This window comes from Lissotriton helveticus, chromosome 5_1, assembly GCF_964261635.1.
Source record: "Lissotriton helveticus chromosome 5_1, aLisHel1.1, whole genome shotgun sequence".
In the NCBI taxonomy this organism is placed as follows: domain Eukaryota; kingdom Metazoa; phylum Chordata; class Amphibia; order Caudata; family Salamandridae; genus Lissotriton; species Lissotriton helveticus.
The window spans coordinates 322749450-322763115 of record NC_136065.1 but is presented as its reverse complement, the minus strand read 5'-3'; positions in this window follow the sequence as shown (position 1 = coordinate 322763115).

The window sequence follows — 13666 nt, the reverse complement described above, 5'->3', positions numbered from 1 at the left end:
CTGTCCCACCAAACCCTTATCTCAGTAGTCCTTCCGCCACACGACTGCTGGGTCACAATATGGGTCAGGCAGCTGTATTTAGAGCGGGATGATATTCACGTATTTGCCCTGGCCATGTCTGCCATATAATGGAAGGGAACATGATTAATTGCCCATGTCCAGGGCAAAAAGCCCCTGTGCCTCACAGCTGTTAGTTTTTTGTTTTCAAGAAACAAACTCCCACTTTTGGAGTTTGTTTCTTGAAACAAAATAGTTTACTGAGCTGGCACCAGCTCGGTATACTTCACTGCTGTGAAAGGAGCCGCAGAGGCGGCTAACTCTTTCAGCCGGCGGGGACCTTTAACAATGCAGGCGGCCCTTTGTCAGGGAGGTGGAGGTCTGTTGGGACAGTGGGATGCCAAAAAAGGCCTAAACAAGACCTTTGGGTGCATATTTACAATATTTTGGCATAGGGCAGCACCACAAGCCTTCTAGCTGGTCTGCCCTACATCAAAAGAAATGGGGAGGAATGTGGCGTATCTAAAAGATATGGCACATTTCTGTACTTTCTGCAGGCGCACAAACTGCAGCAGAGCGCCAATGCAAACACCCTTGCACCATGGTGCAAGGGTGTCTGTGTTGTAGCCATTATGTTTTTGTGCAGGAAGGGGCACCTTCCTGCACAAAAACAATCAAAGGAAGCATTTTCCTCATTCTAAGTATGTGTTGCAGAATGCAGCACACATGGAAAGAGGAATAAACAAGGAGAAATGTAAACATGTAAACATTTCTCCATGTTACACCTGCTCTGGGAAGGTGCTAGTTTTGGAGCTGCCCCAGATTTATACATGTTGTAAATCTGGGGCAGTGTCAAATACCGTGGGTGTTGCATGGGAACACAAACTGCAACACCCATAGAACACCCCTTCCACGCATAGTAAGGCATTGCCTTACTCCATATTTACAAGACTATGAAAAGCCACTTAGGGTGGCTTTGCATGGCCATGTATATATGGGCTGGCACACTGCACCTCTGGAGCGTCACAAAAGTGCTATAGCGGCATTGTACATATACCCCTTAGTCCAGTGGTTCTCAAACCTTTGACTTCTGAGGACCCCCATGGAGTCATACTGGAAGCAGGTGACCCCGAAGCAATTTGTGCAATTTAAATTTCAAACATTAAAATAGTAAGTCGAAAAAAAGAAACGTGTGCACACCAAACAAACACTCAAATTATTAAAGATTTTAGTATTTTACATTGCAAAAATATGCTAAAATGAAACATTTTAATGGGAAGGTTGGTGCTGCATCTCTGCGACTAACTCTTCAATGTTTGGTTTTATTTCGCAGTACAAGGCTCCTGCTCCTGCCAGGGCCGGACTGGAAACCCAATGCAGCCCAGGCAAATGTTGTAAGACCAGTCTCCGTACAGTGCACACCAAGTGTGGCGAGTGAGCCTGACCAATGCAAATGGGGTTTTGGGGGACTCTTCCCCCCACCAAAAAATGTTTGGGAACAAATGGTGCATTCTACACCACATTTTTCATTATACATTCAATTGCATCAAATTTAAACCATAGTAAGTGATGACCTTATGGTGCACCAGGAAACGGCAATCTTTATTGGGGCTCTTCAATGATTCCTTCACTACCGCCCTTCAACAGTGCCTGTCATCTATCAATAGCCCCTCTGGCACATATATTTCATTTGTCATGTGGAGTGTCAGAGCACTATTAAATCACAGACATACAGAGGCAATGAATCATACATGTGTTAATCTGAGTATAGAAAATGTTACATAAGGCAAAGGGGACTACAAGGTATAGGATTCACATGCCATCAATACCAGTAGGCATTTTTTGGAGGGCTTAGTCTGGAGAAGCACAAACACAGGATTCAGAACATAACACAGTGGCTAGCGTTGACTTTAATAATATTGTACCATGCAGTTTGCCTGCAGCTCTTTGATGGCAGTTCATAGTTTATGATTGTAATTTATGAACTGCACAGTTACACAATAATCTCTGTGACAAAAGCAGTAACCCACTGAGCTATGCACATAAACTACTGTTTTTTTGAAATGCATGGTGCATGTTCTTTACAGCAGGCATATTATTAATCATCTGCGGTCCCTTAGATGAGTCAAAGCTGTCGATGGACAAAACTCCCATCTCACTCCAGCAGGTACATTATTCACCGGAGTTATCTTGACACATTTATCGTTGTCCGAAAACTGCTGATTATACAGGGAACTTTGCAGTGCTTTAAAAACTGCTGCCTGCGGGCCCTCTGGGAATGTGTCAAGGACCCCTGGGGTTCTGTGGACAACAGTTTGAGAACCACTGCCTTTGTCAATCAATTATTCCAGCTCTTACTTGTAGAACCACTCAATCACTCTCTTGTACAGTACTTATTTCACACTTTATGACAGTAGAAATACAAGTGGCATCAGTATGTTAACTGGCAAGCCAGTGCCTGTTGGCAACCTAAAAAGTTTCCTTATCCAATGAGGTTCCACATACAGTTAAAAACTGGACTGGCGATCAATGCACATAGATGTACTCCATGTTTGTGAATTGCAAATTGGTTGCAAATTGCTTTGCGACTTAAAAATTGTCTATTTGCGATGTATGAAAGCCATCCACAATTGTTTTTTTGCTATGTGTCCATTTTGTGAACCACTATTTTTAATGCCCCAATTTTGCGCCTCACATTAATAGAATCTATAATGTGACTCGCAAACTATATGTTCAAGGCTGTCGCATTTATCAATTCATCGCAAAAAGGCCCATTTGCACAAGCAATTTACAATCATTTCATTTCAGCTGGCCCAGAATGCATCAAAGGTTTCCACAATGGCTGCATTGCATGTTGTTGCGAGAAGGATGCAAATACTGGCTGCTCTACAGGGAAGGAGGCAGAGGTAGGAGAGGATTTTCCAAGTCTGGCTGGCCATTTTCCAACAAACTGAGGATGAGATTTTAGACAAATACAGGATAAGTAGCGCTGTAATATTAGAGATAATTACACTTTTAAAGCCTAATTCTAGAAAGCAGTACTCTGCTCAGCAATTCTATCCCCACCCATGTTCAGGTGTTGTGCTTATCACACCTTTTGCCTCTGGCAGTTACCAGGGTGTGACTGCTGTTTCTGGTGAGCTTTGTGAAAGCGCACTTTTGTGTTTTTTCCACAGATTTATAGATGCCATGTTGCTCTATATCTACGGCTACATATACTTACCCAGAAATTCACAAGAAATTCCATCCACTAAAAGAAAATTTCACAGGGTTGCTAAATTTCCCTGTGTCTTAGAATGTATAGTTGGATCAAATGTGCCTACTTGTCCTCCATCTCGTCTAGAATATGTGTCTAGAAACAGGAACAAACACACATTCCCTACACATTCAAGTGGTGTGTGACACAAACTATTTAAGAACTGATATTGTGTCACTGTTTACAGGAAGCAACCACAACTCCTTCATGTTTAGGCTTAGTGGAATAAACAGATGGCAAGAAAGAGGGGAGTTTGATGATGACTATTTCTTAGGTAATTGTATTAACTATAATGATACACATGTAAGTGCTTATCAAATGTAAAATGAAAGAAAGCTCATAGTTATTTTTTGTTTTGGGTGATAGTGCATATGCCCTATGTCCATGGATGTTGACACCATACCTATCCTCCACAACACAAAATGAAAGATGATACAACACAGCACATCGTCACACAAGGGGGTGATTGAGAGGACATTTGGTGTGCTAAAAACATGTATCGAGGGGCCTGCATAAAAGTGGTAGTGCCTTTTAGTATACCCGGATACCGCATACAAAATAGTGGCAACGTGTGCCATTCTACATAGCATTGCAACCAGGAGAGGCATACCTATCACATATCACCGTATCAGACTGGGATTCAGAGGAAGAAGATTCTGAGCCACCTGTTCAGAAACCAACAGAGGAGAGTAGAACATTGGGAGAAAATGGCAATGGGACCACATTGCCAACAATTATTTTTCAAGTTAAGTCATATGTGAAAGTACAAATAAAATATAATTTACAACGCTTGTTTGATACTTCAAAGTAAAGCAACAATTATTGTGATGTTTTGTAAGCTGTCATATCAAATTGTTAATTTCAACATATAAATGGTAAGTAATGTCTACATCTGTTGTCAGTTAAGTCACCAAAACACAAGTATAAAGCACTATTGGTACTTCCCATACTGTGACATTTGCTGCTTTTTGCGGTTGCGTTCTGAATGGGTTGTGGCCACATGTTGTACAGCAGGAGTATGACTGCTTCTGCGTCACAATGGGCATACATCTGCAGTGGATATGCTATGGACTCTGGAGATTCCTTCACTATCTTGAGGTTCAGCAGCTTCCCAATAGCTATTTGGGCTGTTTGTAGTGCCTCAACTGCAGAGGTAACCTTCCCTAAACCCCTTTACAATCCCCACTAAAGCAGCCCATTTCAGCCGTCTTCAGCCCGGCTTGCTTGAATCCAGTGGCAAAGTGAGCAAGGGACTCACGTCTGAGCATACCCTGTCAACTTATGGCGAACAAAGCGGTACAAAAGAGGGTGGTGATGGACGGAGCATCTGAACCAATCAAACACTCACACCCAGTCAACAAATCTGGGTTTAATCCATCACCGTTCTTTAGCCCACTCTGCCACCCCAGTTCAGACATGGCCATATGCAAATCAGTGTGACCCTGTGCCTCATGGGAACAGTCCAGCCCGAACTGCCAAGCCATGCCTTCCCTGGACTGGAAACAAGCTTCCGAGGACCGGTGTCTGGCATTTCAGCCGTCTTCAGCCCGGCTTGCTTGAATCCAGTGGCAAAGTGAGCAAGGGACTCACGTCTGAGCATACCCTGGCATGGCTTGGCAGTTCGGGCTGGACTGTTCCCATGAGGCACAGGGTCAGATTGATTTGCATATGGCCATGTCTGAACTGGGGTGGCAGAGTGGGCTAAAGAACAGTGATGGATTAAACCCAGATCTGTTGACTGGGTGTGAGTGTTTGATTGGTTCATATGCTCCGTCCATCACCACCCCCTTTTGCACCACTTTTTTCGCCATAAGTTGGCAGGGTATGCTCAGACGTGAGTGCCTTGTTCACTTTGCCACTGGATTCAAGCAAGCCGGGCTGAAGACGGCTGAAATGCCAGAAACCGGTCATCGGAAGCTTGTTTCCGGTCCAGGGAAGGCATGGCTTGGCAGTTCGGGCTGGACTGTTCCCATGAGGCACAGGGTCAGACTGATTTGCATATGGCCATGTCTGAACTGGGGTGGCAGAGTGGGCTAAAGAACGGTGATGGATTAAACCCAGATCTGTTGACTGGGTGTGAGTGTTTGATTGGTTCATATGCTCCGTCCATCACCACCCCCTTTTGTACCACTTTTTTCGCCATAAGTTGGCAGGGTATGCTCAGACGTGAGTCCCTTGCTCACTTTGCCACTGGATTCAAGCAAGCCGGGCTGAAGACGGCTGAAATGCCAGAAACCGGTCCTCGGAAGCTTGTTTCCGGTCCAGGGAAAGCATGGCTTGGCAGTTCGGGCTGGACTGTTCCCATGAGGCACAGGGTCAGACTGATTTGCATATGGCCATGTCTGAACTGGGGTGGCAGAGTGGGCTAAAGAACGGTGATGGATTAAACCCAGATCTGTTGACTGGGTGTGAGTGTTTGATTGGTTCATATGCTCCGTCCATCACCACCCCCTTTTGTACCACTTTGTTCGCTATAAGTTGGCAGGGTATGCTCAGACGTGAGTCCCTTGCTCACTTTGCCACTGGATTCAAGCAAGCCGGGCTGAAGACTGCTGAAATGCCAGAAACCGGTCCTCGGAAGCTTGTTTCCGGTCCAGGGAAGGCATGGCATGGCAGTTCGGGCTGGACTGTTCCCATGAGGCACAGGGTCAGACTGATTTGCATATAACCATGTCTGAACTGGGGTGGCAGAGTGGGCTAAAGAACGGTGATGGATTAAACCCAGATCTGTTGCCTGGGTGTGAGTGTTTGATTGGTTCATATGCTCCGTTCATCACCACCCCCTTTTGTATCACTTTGTTAGCCATGCGAGCACCCACTGTGACACGTTGGTGTGGTGGCCTCACAACTGGCTGCAGGATTGTTCTAGGACGCTGTTGGTCATCATCCTCATCCAATGATTGTGGCTGTGTGGGAGCAGGAAGCATTGCTACAGTGGCCATGAGGGGTGGTTGAGTAACTCTATTTCAACTAGATCTTCCACCACCATGGGCAAGATGGCCGCTATGCTGATGTAGAGTGTAGTCGCACCTACTCCTTCTCCTGACCTATGGAACATGCAGCTGGGAACTGGACAAGGATATGCTGATTCTCCAAGGAACAACCAAGACCAGTAATACAAGGAGCAATGGGGTGATACAGAGGGCCCTGGCAGCTTTACTTTTCTATTTTGGAGAGCGCTGGAGGAAAGTATACATCCAAGGTATCAGCACAATTATAGAGATGGCACAGCGCACTGGAGCGATACCGAAAACAACAACGTATAAACGAGCCGCTGCGGCGAACACTGCGGCGAATACTGCCACCCAAAAGAATCAGCCCAAGAAAGGAGAGAAGCCAGACAAAGTTACCAAAGAGAAAGAAAAAACGGAAACTAAGGCATTGATGCAAGCGGGAACCCCTGGAATGAAAGGACAGCAGCAGCAGAGGCAGAGGCGCCTACAGTCAGACAGCGGGACGTTGAAACATGCGATCACTGTACCTGTACCCTGCTAAGATCTAAGGCAATCGACCGTCACGGAGGCTTTTGCGGGCAAAATTCAGCCGGTGATTTTGATCTCCGAGACCTCTGCAGACACAAAGACGGAGACAAACGCGGATACAGCCTTCACCGACCGCGAGGACGCATGCACGGCGGTTGCTAAGCAACAGGAGTCCCAATCAGGCAGGTCTCACGTCGGAGCCGCGCTGGGAGAGGAGAACACCGAGAAGGCAGGCAAAGACATAGACGCAGCCACAGCTTTGGAGAGCGATACCGGCAAGCTGAACAGCGGACAGCTGGAGGAGACAGAAGACCCGGTAAACTTCAACAATGCCCAAATGCTAGAGGCTTTGATGCAGATAAACCTCGCTCCCACCCCTGGGGACAGTAACACACTAATCCAATCTAACTGGGGGAGCATGAGAAGTATTGAAAGTCGCACATCAAGGGGGACTAAAGGGGACAAAGGAAGAGAGTATGCTCCCCTGAAGTGGAAAAATTTTACTCTGTGACTGAAGGGTCTGATTCCTCCATATTGGGCTCAGAGGAGGAGGGCACTACTACAGATCCTTCGCTAGGGTCAGGGTCAGAATCAGAGGGGTCCCACTCTACCGAACCCAGGAACAAAGAAACACAGAGGAAGAAAAGGAGAACCATGATAAGAAGAGATAGAGACATAGATAGATCAGCATCAAGCACGAACAGGAAACTGCTTTGGGACTATGGCAGCACTTCCAAAATATATCAGGAACATGGCCTAGGTGAAGCACCTGTTAACCAGCCAGACAATGCCTCTCAAGATACTACCGAATCATCGCCTCAAGCAACTCTAGATGGAATGTTTGCTATGGTAAAGCAAATGCACACAGAAGCTAGATCAGAAAGTAGGAGAGCCAGACAAGACACTAAAAAAATACAAGCAAGTATTAGGAAAATGAATAAAAAATACGATGAGGTGGAAGAAAGAGTGGTGCAGGTTGAAGAGAGAACTGGTAGATTGGAGGATGAAGTCACAGACTGGCAGTCTTCTAGAAATGAGCAAGGAAAGGTGATTGAAGACTTACAGTGGAAGATGGAGGATTTTGAGAATCGCCAGCGGCGCAACAACGTGAGACTTCTCGGTTTGGAGGAAGGAGTGGAAGGGAAGGACCCAAGGGGGTTTGTGATTAAACTGTTGAAAGGCGCATACACAGAGGCTCAGTGGCAATGAGAATTAGAAGTTCAGAGAGCGCACAGATTCCCACTGACGCAGAGGAAAAAAAGAGGCGCCGGTCAAGATGGCTTACCAAGGGCAATGCTAGTTTTTTTTGGTAACTTCTTGGCCAGGCAGGAAGTTATGGAAACTGCCAGACCAGATAGAAAGAAGATAGTTGAAGGGATTACATTCTTTGCTAGGCCAGACTTCTGCCATACGACCGTAGAAAGGAGATGGAAACTCAGGCAGTTAATTACTCCTTTTCAGCGCCAGGGCTCCGAAGCATACCTGATGTTTCCAGCAAAGCTGAAAGTTATTACAGGGGGTCGTATCAGAATGTTTTTCTCAGAAATAAAGGCAGGCGAGTATCTTGCAGAAATTACGGAGAATCAAAAGAGCAAGAAGAGCAGGGATACTGAACCAGCATAAGATCCATATTACAGTACTGAGGAAAGTATTGAATATGGTATTCATTGGGTAGGTTGGGTAGGAGAAGGAGGCGACACTACAGCAGTGAGCAGCCACATATAGGTCAAGATTGACCTATTTGCCTGTAGCAGGGGGGGGTAAGTAAGGGGGGTGGGGTTGACTGGGGGGTGGGGGGAAAGGGGGGGTGGGGTGGGGTGGGGGTGGAGAAGAATTAAGGTCATGTACAGCACAAGGCAAGAAGATGTGTAGGAGTAAACAAGTGGTAGTTAATTTTAAAAGGATGATGTCTGATAGCTCAACTTTTAAGTTTAGATGGCGTTAAGGTTTGCTACTATTAATATCTGCGGCTTAAACGATGGTGGGAAAAGACAGAAAGTTGCAGCTATTTGTAGATTACTGAAATTGGATATTATATGCCTCCAGGAGACGCATGTGAGGGGAAAGGAAAAATATCTTATGGATCAGCTTGGTTATGAAGTCTTAGCATGTACACAGCAAGATACAAAAACAAAAGGAGTGGCTATTTTTGCAAAAAAAGGAATTATGCAGGTAAAGAAAAAGAAGGAAGATGAGGGAGGGAGATGGGCTTTGGTAGAAGGGGAAACAGCTGGAGGACGATATACAATTGTATCTGTATACGGCTCTAATGAAGATGATCCCGAACTATTTGACTATTTAGATGTCGAGTTGGCATTGTGGACAGAACCGATAATTTTTTGCGGGGACTTTAACATTAATGGATTATCAGGGCTGGGTCTGTTGGGTGGGGGGATGCAGGGCGATCGCAAAAAGAGAACACGAAGGACTATCGCTAATTTAATGTCTAACAATGCTTTGGTTGATGTTTGGTCAGCATACAATCCCATTGGAACAGGTAGTACCTTTTATTCTGCTCCCCACAAGGTTATTGCTAGACTAGATTACTTTTTGGTCACTAGCTCCCTAGCACCAGACTTAAAAATAGAAAGGCTCCCTCGGGTCTTCTCAGACCATAACCCTCTAGTAATAACTATCCCTCAGAACCTCAGTCCTATCTATAAAGAATATAACTGGACATTCGAAAGAGGGTTACTTAGAGAAGAAGATTATGTAAATAGAATGAAGGTATGGATTAGACAATTTTGGGAAACAAATAGAGGTACGGCATCTGCAGGAGTGGTCTGGGATACCTTCAAGGCAGGGATAAGAGGGGAAACACTGGCCTATACCCTCCACAGGAGTAAAAATGAAAAACTCGAATTATCCAAGAGGTTACATGATTTAATGGAATTAGAACAACAGCTTATTCAAGCTGTCATCAATCAAGAATCTCTTGAGGGGATCCTATTAGAGATAGACCTGAAAAGAGCAGAGGCCAGCGAAAAATTGGCAAATAAAGCGGCAAGTAATTATTTAATGAAAAAAGAAAAATGTTATGAATTTAATGAGAGGGTAGGTCATATCCTAGCAGTCCGAATCAGACTAAATCTGGCAGCGGGAGAAATTAAAGAAATAAAGGATAAATGGGGGGAAATTGTGACTAAGGTAGAAGATGTGAGAGAGGTGTTTAGGGAGTTCTATTCTGATCTATATGACCAAGATCTGGGGAATGTTGATACTGAGATAGAGGCCTACTTAACAGGAATTCTTCACGAGGAATTGAGTGAGGAGAACAAGGAGGCCCTGGAACTACCATTGACATTGGGAGAAGTTTACAACGCAGTAACTAAACTTCCCTCAGGGAAGGCAGCGGGGCCTGACCAAAATCCGGCGGAATTTTATAAAATCTTTTGGGACGCCTTGGGGATTGACATGCTGGAAATCCTAAGTCAAGCACAGAAGGGGAAAAATGCACCACAATCATGGGCCGGAGCTAATATCATTGTAATTTTGAAAAAAACCAAATCACAGATCCCGGGTCATATAGGCCAATAACACTCATGAATGCCGACGCCAAAATCTACTCCAAGGCGCTCTCACAAAGATTAAGCAGGGTAATTGAAGGGCTGGTATGCACAACACAACATGGATTCATACCCGGAAAGGGGACTACACAACACACAAGGCAGATGGTTACTATACTGGATGCTGCAGGTGCCACAGGAGACCCTGCCTCGGCCATCTTCTTGGATGCAGAGAAGGCATTTGACAGGGTCTCCTTGGGATACCTGTGGAAGGTCTTGGAGTGGTTTGGGATAGGAGCAGGCTATATAAAGGCCATACAGGCACTGTATTTAGAACCCACGGCTAAGGTGAGGATAAACAGGGGGTATACTGCAGGAATACGTATAAGACGTGGCACACGACAGGGCTGCCCGGCCTCGCCATTGTTATTCGCTTTATATCTCGACCCCCTCTTGCGTAGACTGCAACGGAACCCTAACATTCTCCCTATAAAATTGCATTCCTACGAATATAAAACATTTGCTTACGCAGACGACGTGGCGGTGGTTACTCCAGAACCAGGATTGGCTATCCTAGAAATCGAACAAGAGGCGGTAGCTTTTGGGGCCGTGTCAGGTTACTCACTGAATAAAGGAAAAACACAAATTATACAAAATAACTGGGTGAACTTTCAGGACATAAGAGTAGCTACCGAAGTTACGTACCTAGGTGTGAAGATTACAGCCGACTTAGATAGGCTAGTCGAAATTAATATGAGTCCATTGTTGGCAAAAATAAAAGCAAATACGGAGAGAATTAATAATCTGCATCTGACCCTGATGGGTCGGATTAACGTAATAAAAATGGTAACATTCCCAAAAGTTTTGTATCTGTTTAGGGCTATCCCACTATTTTTTGACAACATATGGTTCAATAAGTTGGAGGCGATCCTGAACAAATTCATCTGGGTCAAAGGGAAGACAAGGAGAGCCTATAGACATCTAACAGTATCTAGAGAAAAAGGCGGCTGGGGGGCACCGGACTTCAGGCTCTATTATTGGGCTGCCGTAATGCAATATTGCCAGGGGTTACTAGGCGGGGGAGGCAGAGAACACACAACAGAAACCGAGATAGGGCTCACTAATGTATATACTACACTACTGGGGGAGGGGGCAGAGAACGGGTTTTTAAACACAACCGACTTCACTTATTTTAAACACACACGGTTTAAGACCCTAAAGGCGGCCTATAGGGTTTGGAAAGGAATGACAAAAAAATTTGGTTTAGGAAGGTATAATAATTATACGCGACTGTATACAAATTGCTCACTACCGAGGGACATTTTCAGGGATACTACCATGAGGGACTGGCATAACAAGGGTATAGTGAAAATAGGGAATTTGCTGGACAGCCAGGGGAATATGTTACAGTTTGGGGCGCTACAAACAAAATTCGGGTTAGCTCATAGTAGTTTTTACAAATATCTCCAAACCAGAAGCTTCTTAATGCAAAAACAAGGCGGTCCGGCAGGACTGGGACAATGTAAAGTCATGGAATATATAGAAACAGCTAATAAGTGTACGATAAGACAGCTATATGTGGAATTGAAAGACAGTAAAACTGATGAAAGGGCGAAATACTCACAAAAATGGTCAGAAAAACTGAGGTCAGGACTAGAAACCTTTCAGGTATCTTTGGATCTGGGCAGAACGGTGTTATGCTCTGCCACCCTGCAATCACAACATTTTAAGACAGTGTTCTCACTATATCACACCCCGGCCAGAATCGCCCAGTGGGGAGGTACAACCGGAACAACATGCCCTCGATGCGACTCAACCGAGGCAGATATTGTGCACATGTTTTCGCAGTGTCCACAATTGTTTACTTTGAAAATGGCCATTGAAGAGTTTTTTGATAAATCACTTAGGATCCAGATTAAACTTACAGATGAATTAATTATGATGGGGGTGGGGGATGTGGCTGATGTGGCAGATGCTATGCCAATAGAGTTTATTTTTGTTTCACTTGCAGTTTATCGCATATGTATAGCAAGAAATTGGTTGGACAAGGCTCCCCCCCCGTTCCAAGTTTGGATTGCAAACTTTCTTTCTTTGCATAATCTAGAAAAAGCAATCTATGAGAGGAAAGGTAGGAGAGCTAAGTTACTAGGTAATAGAATATGGCAACCTATCACAAGGTGGAAAAACAGCAGGCTTAATCTAGGATTGTGATTGGAAGGCCATCATAATATTTTATAAGACATTTTTTCTTTTCTTTATTTTTGCTGTATTGGAACGAGTAGTACATATTACATACATGTTTGGTGGAGCATGCATGTCATAATATAGCAGATCAATATTGTAATGTATACAAACACTTGGGAAACTGTTGTGTGCTGTAACATATACAGGAATATGCGGAAAAATGGAAATGAAATGTTTAATAAAAATATTTTTTAAAAAAAAGATCTTCCACCACCATGTGCGACTCATCCTGTCCCTCCACATTTGAGTCATCATTGTTTTCCTCAGATTGAACTTAAAAATGATTTCTGTATGTGTGAAAAGCACTTTGTATTATTTGCTATCATTTGTTAAATGAATTAGTAAGACTGACTATAGTGAGTGAATTATGGACTGCATGCACAAGTTGCACTATGATGGATATTAATGCATGTAGAAGAGAGTTTTAGGGTAACAGATATGTAAATAAAAAAATATTACAATTTGAGATGTTGCAGACGTATTAATCATTGCTAAACCCACAACTGCCTAAGGCATCAATGTAGTCTCAGCCATCGACTCCAGTGGGTGGGGGGACAGTAGAGGGGCCACCTCCTGTAGGTTGTGACTCACTTAGGCATGTTGGAAACGTCTACCTTGTGACTGACATGAGGTCGTACCACCTCTTCCTAATTTCATCAATGGAGTGCTATGTAACTCCAACAACATTTCGTTTTTGCTGCATCACCTGCCATATTTTCTTTTTCTGCACCTCTGGGACAGTCATGGAAGATCTACCAAACAGGAGGTCATTGTTGTTGTAGCACTCCACTGTTAATATCTCAAGTTCTTTTTCAGAGAACTTGAGATTTCTTTTTCAGTACCCTGACTCCTTCTCTGGTTCTCGGCTTGCCATTGCTGGTGTAGAAAGCTGTGGCTTGCTGTTCCAATTCCCAAACTGTACTGTAAGCTGTGCACCGCCTCCTCTCTGAATGCTTTCCAGAACTGAAACCCAGAAACAAGAAGTGCTTCTCTGTATTTGTGGTTGTGTTTGCAATTTATGACCAGGATCACAATTTTGGTAATCGCAAAATACGATCTCAAAAAAATAGAAGTGACTACATTGCGAGTTGCAATCTATGGCCACATCTCTTACGTACATTCTGTTTTGCGAATACATAATTGGGATTCGCAAAAAATCGTAATTAGGAAATCGCAATTCA